The sequence below is a fragment of the Eschscholzia californica genome, unplaced genomic scaffold (genome assembly GCF_041429995.1).
Source record: "Eschscholzia californica isolate CP2 unplaced genomic scaffold, dmEscCali1.0.p SCAF_6, whole genome shotgun sequence".
Taxonomy (NCBI): Eukaryota; Viridiplantae; Streptophyta; class Magnoliopsida; order Ranunculales; family Papaveraceae; genus Eschscholzia; species Eschscholzia californica.
This window is the reverse complement of record NW_028238483.1, coordinates 2,593,162-2,606,692: the sequence shown is the minus strand read 5'-3', so window position 1 is coordinate 2,606,692 and position 13,531 is coordinate 2,593,162. Positions and strand designations below refer to the sequence as shown.

Sequence of the window (13,531 nt, the reverse complement as noted above, 5' to 3'; positions counted from 1 at the left end):
CCTATTTCACGTAGGAAAATGATCCTCATCCCGGCACGAAACCCGGCCGAAACCTGGCGGGGTGACGTGTCGGGCTGTGATCTAGACGTGTCGGGCTGTGATCTAGAGAGAGAAATCCGTCACCCCGCCGGGTTTCGGCCGGGTTTCGTGTCGGGATGTGTATCACGGTTGTTTCACGTACTTTCATTTTATCCTCGTCAGGGTGTAAGAGTAATAGTAAAATGTTTGAGTTATCAAAATAGATCCAGTAATAGTAAAAGGGGTTATGTCTACTTTTAATCAATTGGAGACACCAAACCCAACCACCCTGCCCAAGGATTCTTTGCCCGTTTCAGATTCTATTGCTATCACAGCATCCATAAGGTTATTAATTAAGAAGTAATTTTTTGAAGATGTTTCTCTATTGAGTTGTACGGTAACCTTTTAAATACTTAAAACTTCATATACCTATAAAATACCTTCTTCAACTATATCAGAGCAAACAGAAAAACCAACATGTCTTTCCACTTCACTTTGGCCTCTTCATGGCCTGATTCTTACTTGATAATTTTGTGCTTTGTCTTCTTCATTAGATTGTGGTACCTGAAAATGATCAAGAATAAGGTCATTGCACATTGGCCTATTGTAGATATGCTTCCATCACTCATAAAAAATGCTCACCGAGTTCATGATTGGACAGTCGATATCTCAAACACCTACGGAGGTACACGATTTGAAAGAGGACCAATTTTCGGGCGTATAGACATGGTGTATACGTCTGATCCTAAGAACATAGAGTATATTCTTAAAACTAATTTTTTGAACTTTCCCAAAGGATCAGATTACAAAGAGGCCTTTGATATATTTGGCGATGGGGTGTTCAATGTTGACTTTGAATCATGGCATTCTCAGAGGAATATGGCACGTATGAAGTTCATATCGAAGAAGGTTCGTCTTAACATAGCTACCATGACCCACAAGGTGGTGCAGGATGCTCTTCTACCTTTGTTAGCTCATGTATCTAAAGAATCATTAGTTGTGGATTTACAAGATGTATTTTTGAGGTACACATTTGATACATCTATCTATGTCATCTTTGGGAGAAACCCTAGCTATCTTTCCGTTAGTTTCCCGCCGGATGAATTAGCAAAAGCCATAGATGATTCGGCTGAGGCCTTGTTTTATAGGCATATTGTTCCTAGTATATGGTGGAAGTTTTGCCGTAAGTGGATGATTGGTAATGAAAAAAAGATGGACAGAGCTTGCAAGACTATAGATCAACACTTGACAAGGTACATTGTAGAAAAAAGAGAAGATATGGCCAAAGGAGTAGAAGGAAGCGATTTACTTCAAGCATATATGAGTTTTACGGATGCCGAAAAGGATGATATCTTATACATGAGTAGTGACAAGTTCCTTAGAGACTCTATGTTTACCTTCCTTATAGCAGGCCGTGATACAACTGCGACTGCTCTCTCATGGTTCTTCTGGTTGGTTTCGAAGAATTCACGTGTAGAGGCAAATATTTTGGAGGAACTAAAGCTTGTATATTCGAAGAACAAGAAAGAGGAAGATGGTCCTAGTATAAAGAGACCATGGGTATTTGATAAAGATTCTTTAACTAGCATGATGTATCTTCATGCAGCATTGTGCGAAGCGCTAAGACTATACCCTTCCCTTCCTCTAATTCGAAGAGGAATCGTAAAACAGGATGTACTCCCAGATGGAACAGTTGTTAAACCGGGAGTGATGATCATGTTATCCAAATACGCAGCTGCAAGAATGGAGCGGGTCTGGGGAAAAGATTGCTCGGAGTTCATTCCAGAGAGATGGATCGACAAGTCTGGGACGAAGCTAAATCATGAAACCATGTCTCAATTACTAGCATTTGGCATTGGTCCAAGGATTTGTCTTGGTAAAGACACGGCTTTTGTGATGATGAAGTCTGCAGCTTCATCAATGCTCTTTAATTTTCATATTGAAGTGGTGGAGGGTCAAAATATCCAGCCAAAACCATCAGTTGTTCTTAAAATGAAGAATGGTATGATGATTAGGGTCAAGGAAAGGATCCTGTAATTTGAATAAAATAAAATGGTATTCTATAAGTATGGTAAGAACATTCTTAATCTCCTTGTTTCATTTAGTACTCTCTCTTCTTGGGTTTCTTTGTTCTTATGATCTTACTCATGTTACCTTCTTACCACCATTTTCATTTAAGTACATAGTATGAAGGCTAGGAAAAACTGAATCCAGCAACTATTTTCCAAGTTTAGTTGTTTTTTTATTCATCATGGTAATTCAGGTAAAACCCAATAGGAATAGCCAATTCTTAGGTAAAAGTTAACTCCAATTATCATGTGTCAAGTTTCACTTGAGATTCTTTTCAATTGAGATTTTCTCTCCTAGTCTTAGATGACGCTATTTACAGGGCGGTCCTGATTTTTTGGTGGCCGAAGCGAGATTTGAAAAATGTGGCAACTATACTATACGCAAATCATAATTATATGAGAAAAAACTTAGAAGTACTTACATATTTTCATTATATTTATATTCAAAAAAGATGTTAACAATTACTTTTTTGAAATTTCATTCTTTTTATATTTTTAGATACAAAATCACTAATAATTGTCGAGACTTTCACTCATTTGTTTCTCAATTGACAAAATAACTAACCCATTTGGGGGCCCTCAAATTGTATCTAATAGGTTGTAAGATCTTGGGTGGGGGGAGGGGCTTTTAAAAAATTTCAATGAAATGTGTCTCCTATTATGTGGCCCAAAGCGAGGCTTTACCTGCTTTGGGCCCAGGGTGGGCCCTGACTATTTAGATCCTCTATAAAAAGGATAGGGCGCCTCCCAAAACTGCTATAGGAGCCTCCCCAAGGTGTTTGACTACAGTCAATTCCCGACAGCTGTAGGCGCCCTCTAATCAATCTACGCATCTACGGTTTCATGGATTTTCCCCTGTGTTTTCATGGTTGGGGTTCTTCATTCGTGGTCAGGATTCTCTGTTTCATGGATTCAAAGATGAAAATGTCAAAAATACCCTTTGATAATGGTTAGGGTTCTTCCTTTAATGAGGGTTCTTTGTTTCATTGATTCAAAAGATTGAAAACTCAAAATTACCATTTGCTAATCGTTAGGGTTCTTCATTTCATGGATCAATAAATTTCAGAAAGATGAAGCTTTATTGGTTGAAGAACTAATAACTTCATCAATTTTAGTTGAGAATGCACATCATATTAGATTGGATGAAGGAATTGAATTCAAGATTTGGGGAAGAAGAAATTAAACTTATACCTGGAGCAGAGATTAAGGTGATTAATGGCTTAGGAAAACACAGCATTGTAATAAATTTTGTTGAAATACACAATATTGTAATTGAGATAACACCATTAATATTTCGGATTTTAGAAAAAGTAGAGAGAGAAAAAAGAACACACGATGAAGAGAAGAAGAAGAGGGGTGCTCGGGAGGCGCCTCCTGGGCTGTACGGGTGCGTCTACAGACGGGAGGCTCCTATAGCAGTTTTGGGAGGCGCCTATAGATGAACCCAAAAGGATCTCTCCAACGCAACATTCTAAAAAGTTAAAAACATTAAAATTTACTTAAGTGTTATTTTCTATAAAAATGGGTAGCTTTTGTTTTTAATATTGAGTGGACGTTTGACATCCTTAAAAGAAACTCAATATAGGTTTGACTTCCTCAAAAGAACCACATATACTGAGATTCTTTTTAAGACATTTTAGAATTAATGTTGCCACATCATCTTAAGTTCAAAGTACAATTTCGCATTGGAAATAGTATTTGCAAAACAATTGAAAATATTCTTAGCCACGAAATGATGTAGGCCATAAGATGCATGAAGACCCGAGTCCATATCATCCATGTGGACGCGAACAAAAAAGTATTTACTTAAGGTTTGTGTTTGAAGACGAAGTGGTTACTATCTTAAAGTTTATGGTCTGCTTACTATAGGAAGACAAGTTGCGCTTGGACAATGCAATAGAAACAGGCTGGTGAAGGTCACAATACTCTGGCTCTTCTTTAACTAGACCTTACAAATATGGATAGAAGAGTCAATAAAGATGATTTAGTTCGCAACAACTGACAAGGCAGTAAGCCGTCAATTCCCAAAAGAGTCTTAAACAAGGTAGAACCCATTGAATCTACCCTTAACGCTCAAGATGCGTTGACTAGCAGCAGAAAGGACGTGCTCATTGTCCTCACAAACCTGGTTAAGCCTATCGCAACTTAAATAACTCAGCCTCAGTCATTGTGAAAGGAGTCTGACCTGTTGGGTTTTGTAATCAGCTAATGTCCTAAGAAGAATCTTAGACGTCTAATATGTCTAACACTAGTCTCGCAGGATCTCATGCCTGAACTAAAGATGAACTAGATTAAGGATAGAATTACTGTAAATGCTTTCATGCGGACTAAACCGATTGCCTATATCTTGAAGATTAGAACGCCAATTTACAGCTCCTCTACTTGACACACCGAACAATCAATGTCATCTCCCTCCTTTAAAGTCAGCTAGAACCTTATTAAGAGGTTAAGACGAAGAACAATTCTCTTCTAGACCAGATAGATAGTTTGGGAGTTTTTTCTCTAAATCTCTCTCTCTGCACTTGAGATGTCAGAGATAAATTTTCTCTAGAGAAAGTTCCACACTTTTTCTATTCTGCAACGATCCTTATATAGAAGGGCCGGTGGGTATATAGGACAAAAAAAAGTTGAAAAAAGGTTTTTGGTCCAATCTAGGTAAATCATGGATATTTCATCCTTTTACAAATTGGTTAAAAAAACCTGACCATATTTATTTAATTCCCAGTTGTGTCCTTTTTTCTATTTGAGCGGGATTTGTAATCTGTGGGGCCGAGCAAATGTAACGGTTAAAATTACCGTGATTTTTGGGCTATTTCCTTTCAAAACAAAATCTCTTTCACGATTTTCTCTCTCTACATCTTTACTCTTTTGGCAAAGATCACAAATTTTCCAAATCGAAACTGACCTAAACCCTAACGAGAAATCCGAACACATCTACCAGAAGGTAAGATACAGACTTTAATCTTTAACCTTCATAATCTTTCAAGCTTCCGATTCAGTTGAATAGACATCAAAGCCATTAAAACGAAAAGATTTAACGAATCGTTTTGGTTTTGAACCATCATCACTTTCAGGTGAAAATCTACATAAAAACGAGCTTGCATGTTTATTTTTCATCATTAAGAAGTTTGTTTCAACAGTATGGTGAGATTTTGGGTTGTTTTTTAGGGTATTTTATGTTGTGATACAGTTTTTTTATGTTCAAAGCTTCGTCAAAGTCAATTTTGTTGAGATCTGTTTGATAAAGTATCGAAACTTTTTTGTGAAAAACTATAATTTATGATTCGTTTTTTATGATACATTCTTTTTGGGGATTAGTATTTGGTTTTGATATTTTGTTAATTTATTGAACATTTTGTGTGTTTTAGGGGTTTTGATTTGTTATTTCATAGTTTAGTTTCATATTGTTACTGATTTTGTTGCTTATGTTGTATAAATTACATATAAATTATTATTAGAAATGCTTTTTGGGTTCTGAAAGTATCTAAACTTTTTGAAAATTTTCTTGCAGGAAAGTTTTATGGCACCTAAAAACAAAAACGACACCACAAGCTGCGAAAGATAGTACTCCTGTTAGAAAGAGTCCACAAAAAAGAAAAGCAAATGTATTCACTCTAAGTGTCTGAATGTTTGCTATTTTTATGGCAGAATTAAATATGTTGAGGAACTATAAATGTTTAATTTGAATTTAAATGATATATAATTTCTGTCTGGTATAACACCATGTTGTGTAAAGTATGTATAATTTACACATAACTATTCGTGATTTGCAACAGTATTTGGTAATTTATGATAAATAACAAATGATAATAGCAAAAAATTGACTAATCACTGCGAAGTGCCTAAACTCTAAATACGGTATTATGTATAATTTGTAATAAATTATGCATACTTTATGAAAAACAATGAGACATTTATCAAAAATAATGAAATTTTACTCATTAGATTGTCAATAGTAGAACATGAATTACATTGTAGATACGGTAACCGGAGAAATAAAATCAAATATTAACCCTACATGTGGCCCAATTGTGGTAGGCAGGTTGCTTACACCTACCACATATCCTCAAATTCCTCGGAATGTTGCCTGAGCTCTCGATCCGTACTGTTCTTGGCCTACCAGGTCTTGGACGAATCAACGGTGGAAGTTTTTTTGACCCTTCATTAAATGTTCGTGGCTCATCATAATTTTCCACGGGCATTATATGTTCCTGGTAAGTCTTCACATAAGAGCATATCGCCTAAGAGCATATCGAAAAGCTTTTGTATCCCCAGGAAATAACTGTCCTGGTTCTGTAAATTTCTTATCCCAACCATCTGATTTCAGCTTGATTTCCTTATTTTGATTTGATGATTCTGCCTGGAACTTCATCTGTGATAACAAAGTGAGATAGATTAATTCAAATAAATTATATATACAAGTATATTATTTACAGTAAATTATATGAACATTTAAATAAATTACATGTACTTTACAGAAAAAACACAGGATTTACATTTGTAAATCAAAGATGTTCTAATAATGAAACGAGAACTGTTTTGATATTAAATCATACATAATGTTCCATAAATTACGTATGATTTATACAAAATAATATAATGTTAATGTTATTCGTGAAAAAGTATATATAATTTGCAGAACCAGGACATATATCATGTTCTCAATTTGATAAACATCGTAAGGGAGAAGTTTATGTAATTTACGTTACATAATGGTAATTTATTCTAAAGTATATATAATGTTAATTCTGTTATGAGTAACCGTACGAAAAAAATCACGTTTCATCAATCTGTACGAAAAAAAAACCAGATCTGAAGAAAATTTGAATATCATACTTTGCATAAACTACAAATCTATTGATAACTGATATGACGATTGATTGCAAAAAATAAGTAAACTCGATTTGTAAGATTTAGAAATGAAGTATTAATCTCATCAAGATCGTGATGATTAATTAAATCTTTAGAGAGAGAAAGACAATAATAACTTTCTCGATTTAAAACAGAATCATTAAAAACAGAAAATTGTTTACCTGATTAACAATTAAGATGATGATTTTGAATAGCTCTAATGATCATGAAACAAGTTAATGGAAGATTTTCAATCGAAACATAATCAGAAAACATAAAAATTGGTTTGTGTTTTACCTGATTAAGAAACTCAGGTTTCTATTTTAATGGAGGATAATTTCAGAAGATTAAGATGTAGAGAGAGAGAGAAAGATAAGACAAGAAGGTTTCGGTTACAAATTTGAGAAAGATCACGATTTCTTTCTTCCTTTAGAGCCGGTAATTGGAGAGAGAAACATGGAGATAAAAAAGGGAAACGAATTTTGGTTGATTTGAGCTTAGATGTGATCTTATATATATGGAAGGTTAGTTTAGGTATTATAAATTGTTTGGTATTTTAGGGATTTCTGTTTTCTCTCTAGATGATTACAAATGGATTAGATATCTATTTATATTAATAATTTGGATTTTAAACCCTTTATAAGATTAGAGAGGATAAAAAGTTCTATTAGGATCCTTTTTTTGGGTCATATAGCCAAAATTTCTATATAGAAGCCCAAATGTAAGAGTCCTATTCAAAATATGATTCAATAAGGACCACAGAAAAATAAGACTTTGATTCCTAATCTGAGTGGGATTCCCATATGGGATGTCTGTCCTATCAAAGACATCCTTTATGTAGCTGGCTAGGGAAACCCCTTTAATGGGTTGGGATGGCCCATAGCCATGGCCGACCATTATGTATCTGACTCCTTTCTATGCATTCGGACCTCCCAAAATGGTCGACCTCTTTTTGCACTTCCTTTTTTTTTGGGCCCCAATTGTTTCGTTGTTAAAACATCAGTAGTATCGTCATTGACATATTGGCTAAATAAAAAATTGGTCTTGAAGAGGATTTTGAAAACTTATGTGGTGCCTAAAAATACAAAAAATTAACTTTTCTTTTTTACTAAATTTTTCATGAATTTCCTGTTATAATATGACATTAAAGTATGAAGTAATTTTTAAATTAATAGACAGTTACTCATTCTCACGTTGTACCAATTACAAAATAAGAGTGGTTAAGGCGCCCCTTGACATTCCTATTCGCGCACCAGAAAAGGGATTGCCTTTAGTCAATCTCATGTGAACGACATCTATAGGTGCCCTTTCCGGACTTACCAGTCTGAAAGTCAAAGCAAGACCTCAGATTCGAATCAGTCTGAAAGGTCATGGACCGGCCTACATGAGACCTTTCTTAAGGCCTCAATTGATTCGAGTAGGAGACTTCTCTTCTGAAAGTTGTAAATTTCTTGAAGTAAAATTCTTATTAACTTCTCAATTCAAAGTTAATTCCAATAAGAAACAAACTCTCTTTTATAGCTAACAAGAGTTTAGAGAGAGAGGGAGAGCAATTACAGAAAGAGTTTAGAGAGAGAGAAACTGTTTTAACTACTATAACCCATATTTGTATTAACTACACCCAACTGAAGTGTCTCTTGGCATAACCATATTGAGTGTTTTCTCTTATAATCGAGAGTGCCTACATCCTTATGACGTAAGGTAAATCTGTTAACTTCATCACTCTCATTCTCCTCAATCATCTCTCTAACTCTGTACTCACTCACAACCCCCCTCAAACTAATGATTCACTAAAGGAAGAAGCATTAGTTTTCTTCCGATGGAATCAAACTGAGAGTACAAAATGCCCTTGGTAAAGATATCCGCCAAATTCTCTTCAGAAGGCACAAAATAAATCTCCAATGTTGAACTTGTTGGGTTATAGTGGTGGCTACTAATGTCGTATAAGCGGAATCTCAGACATCTCATGTCTTGACATTAGTACGTCCCAAGATCATCATGCATAAACTAATAATTAAACTATGTAGAAAATAGATGATTATCTTAATCGCTATTTTCCCTCGAACCTTTCCAATCGATTAAGAAGACCAAGAGCTCTAATTGTCGCTCCTCTACTTGGGACACCGAACGGTGTATTAATCTCCCTCCTTGAAAGCTCGCTAGCACTCCAATGGTGGTTTGATAAGAAGAACACCTTCTTTATGTTTGACTAGTTGATAGCTTGGGAATTAGCTCACTTTCTCCTCTCTACTTGATGTGGTAGAGTAAGAAAGCTTAGAGAAAAATTCCACACCTTATTCTCTGCCCTAAGAGTCTTTATATAGAACCCTAATAAGAATCCACCTCCAATTAGGTTTCCTAAAAGACCCTTTAGAATAAGATTTAAGGAAATTGCCGAAAATAACAACTAGTTGATATTTTCACAATTCCTTGAGGAGGTGAGGTCGAAACCCAGCCAAAATTGTCAGATTTTATGCTCCTAACATGAGGAACCGAGCCTCCAAAAATCAGCCCAGTCCGATCTCTAAAAGTGCTCGAATCGGTTTAGGCCCAAAACCCTGTTTCGGGCCTTTTTGCTATCTTTTGCCTAAATTCTCTTTAGGCCTGTGAGATATATTTATGGGACACTCCCATGGTTATATCACCACTCCCACTAGTCATATCATTCGATAAATACCCATTCTTATGTGTAACCCGATGTAGGATCCGATCGAAGTTAGCCGCGAATTACTTCGTAGTTCGACGATCGTAGTTGGTTTCTAGCTAAACACTACGACCCCTAAATCAATCGGACTTGATGATATTATTCATCAATTGTCCTAGCCGACAAATTGCTCGCATTGCAATCTTGGTCGAAGGACATCTCCTTCAGAACTTAACACTAGGTCTCGAATGAAATGATAATCAATTTCGATATGTTTCGTGCGAGCATGAAACACTGGATTAAAAGCAAGGTATTTAGCTTCCATATTATCCAAAAACAAAGCCATAGGAGTGACAATTGAAACACCAAGTTCTTCAACCAAATAGGACACCCACAATAGCTCAGAAGTTGCTAGAGAGAGAGAGCACGATACTCACCCTCTGTGGAAGACCTAGAGACTTTTGTCTGCTTCTTAAATGACCATGAAACTAATGTAGAACCCAGAAAAATACAATGGCCATTTGTCGACCTGCGAGAGTCAGGACATCCTTCCCAATCTGAGTCTGAATATCCCCTTAACACGGACAAATTTCCTCTTTTAAGTTCAATACTAGCCCCACTGAAGATATGTCGCTATTCTGGTTAACCATGCTCTAGGAGCCTGCTTGAGCCCATAAATAGCTTTGTGTAAGTGACATACAAAATCAGAGTACTTGGGATCAACAACGCCTGGAGCCTGTTTCATATACACTGTTTCAGTTAGGTGCCCATGAAGAAAGGCATTAGACACATCCAACTGATGAATAGGCCAGTTCTGAGTGATTTTTAGAGTAAGAACAACTCTAGCTGCTTGAATTTTAACAACTGGACTGAAAGTCTCCATATAATCTATGCCTTCTTGTTGATTATACTTGAGCAACAAGTCTAGCCTTATACCTTTGTAAGGAACCATCAGAGTTGTGTTTAATCTTGAATACCACTTACAACCCAATACATTCATATGTGGTTCTCTAGGAGTCAAAGACCATGTCTCATTTTTTAGAAGAGCGTGGAACTCCTCTTCCATTGGCTTTTGCCAATGCTCATTCTTACTAGCCTTTTTGTAACTTGTTGGTTCTATGATAGAGGGTAGAGGGACACTAGAAGTGAAAGCATGAGGCATAATAAAATGAGCCACATGGTAAGGAATGGTTTTAGGCTTAACAATACCACTATTTAGTCGAATTCTCATAGGATGCACATTAGAATATGCCATTTTACCAGGTTGAGTAGAAATAGAAGACTCGACAGCCTCAGGTTGCTCAATAAGAGAAGAACTGGGAAGAGGATGTGGATAGATAGAGTTTTCTGATGTTAGAGGCATAGGGGATGGACATGTCTGATCATCTAGGAATATGTAGTATGGTAAGAGGGAAATGATACATCCATGTTTGCTGGTAATGAAGGTAGATGAAAAAACGGGTAAGGAGAAGTGGTTTCCTTCTCTAAACTAGAACTTGAATTGGACAAGTGCATTTCAGTGACATAAGGAAAAGAAGACTCATCAAATATGAAATGTCTGGAGACATATTCTTTCCCAGAGACAATGTCTTGGCATTTATACCCCTTGTGTGCTGGGCTATAGCCAATGAAAACACATTTTGAGGACTTAGGGCTAAGCTTATCCTCTTTAACATTTCCTAAATAAGGATAACAAAAAGACCCAAAGATTTTAAGCATAGCACAATCAGGAGTTCTATGAAAAAGGATTTCATAAGGAGTTTTATAGTCTAGCAGCTTACTTGGAGTTCAATTGATAATGTAGGTAGCAACAGCATAGGCATGAAACTAGAACTCTTTTGGCATAGAAGCTTGGAATAATAAGTTATTGCCCACTGAAGTTATTTGCTTATTCTTCCTTTCTGCTCGACCATTTTGTTGTGGTGTGTATGGACATCAGCTTCTAAACACAATTGCACATTTACTCAGATGAGACTGGAATTCTCCTTCATTTAATTCAGGTGCACCATCACTTTGGAAGCTTTTGATCGGTAAAGAGAAAGGCTTCTCATTTTGTTTCTGAAAATGTTCAAAACACTTTAAGCTGTCAGACCTTAACTTCATAGGATAGATCTAGAAGAACATACTAAAGTCATCAAGGAACAATATATAGTATCTGATCCCAGACTTTGTTGTAACAGGTGCGGGACCCCAAATGTCACAATGCACTAACTGAAGAGGTGTAGTTGTGTTGTTTTCTGAAGTAGAGAAGGGTAATCTTTTGCTTTTTCCCAATTGACACGATGAACAAACATTCTTAAAGTTCTTAGATGTAATCTTAATAATATTATCCTTCTCCAAAGACAGAATCACCTCCTGAGCAGCATGTGCCAACCTATTGTGCCATGTCTCAGCAATTGTTGTTGTTAGACATGTTATTTCTGTCCCATCTTTTGGTACAACATAGGGGTCCATTTGAAATCAATACTGTAAAGATTGTTCACCATTGGACCTTCTGCTAGAGTATCTTTTGACCATAAATCTCTTACAGAAAACCCCATGAAACAAATTCAACACTACAAAAGTTTTCTTTTATATATTTTGATATTGATAACAAGTTTTTCTGTATAGTTGGAACATGTAGCACCTTCTTGAGTTGAAAAGCATTTGACCCAGTGACTAAGGTTGCTTGACCAGTATTAGCAATATTTAGGCATTCTCCATCTCCAATCATAACCCCATTTGATCCTTGATAAGGAATCCTATAGGTAAGGTTTTCTTTTGTGTGTGTCATATGACTTGTTGCTCCTGTGTCAGCTATCCACCTTTTGTCCTTGGTACTTAAAGATAGATAATCATTCTCATGATTTGAGATTTCATTTTCTAGCTCAGCACCATAATGAGCTTGTTCTTCTTCACATTCTTGTGTCCAATTCCTCTTCTTCATCTTCAATTTCTTGAAGATGTATAAATTTGCAAAATTTCTATTTGCAGACTTTAAAGCTTCTGAGGAGAAGTCTTTGAACCTCATCCTGCTTTGTCTAGCTGTGTGATCCCACTTATAGCATATACGACAAGGTACAATAGTAAAATCAAAGAAACTGTTTCTTGTGTGGGTCATTGGTGGTTTTGAATTTGGTCTAGATTGTGCCTTCTGACGATATTCAACATTTTGATTTTGATTTGAGAACCTCATAGGTGATGTCCTGAAATTGCATTTATTCTTAAATTACTTCACAAAATATAGTTCACTTGGATCACCAGTTGGTTCTTGTTCCTTAAGCCATTGTTCATGGTGGGTTAATCTGCTTCTGAGTTCTCCAAAACTCAGTAACCATCTATATTTTGTATGGTAATGACAAATTTAATCCATGAAGCACAATTCTTGTCAACTCAGATTCAGATGCTCTATCATTCACAGCTACAAGTGAGTCAACAAGGTTTCTAATCTTGCTCAAGTATTCAGATATAGATGATAAGCCTTTCTTGAAATTTTGAAGCTTATTTCTTAGGGGGGTTGGGCCATTGGTCCAAAAAGGGGGCTAAAATGAAAATTTCATCCAAAGTTGCCTAAAAATGAAAGGGAGGTCCAATGCGTCAGTTTGGGGGTCAAAATTACGTATAGGGCCCTTAGAAAATAAAGTATTTACCGTTCATGCCATCGAAAATTACAAAATTGCCATCGAAAATTACAAAATTGCCATCGAAAATTCTCGGGAAACGATTTTTTTCTGAAAAATAATCTGACAACCCGTCCATCAGAATGTGTACTGTTCAGAAAATTACAGAACAGCCACCGAAAAATTCTCGGGAAACGCAATTTTTTTCGGGAAATTATTTTATTTACTGGAAATTTTTTTCTGTACTAGACATTTTTGCTGGGCGGGAATTTGAAATTTCGTAAAAAAATTTGAAAATTTGGGCGGGAATTTGAAATTTCGTTTGAAAATTTCAAAACTTCGAAAAAAAA

The 13,531-nt window shown here is 36.0% G+C and overlaps 1 pseudogene across 1 annotated transcript; it reads left to right on the top strand.

The window, feature by feature from the left end:
- Positions 1–271: 271 nt before the first annotated feature.
- On the top strand, positions 272–2,105 carry LOC147530805 (alkane hydroxylase MAH1 pseudogene; annotated as a pseudogene). The gene has a single exon (XR_015227662.1). The product of XR_015227662.1 is annotated as an alkane hydroxylase MAH1 pseudogene (transcript).
- Positions 2,106–13,531: the final 11,426 nt, after the last annotated feature.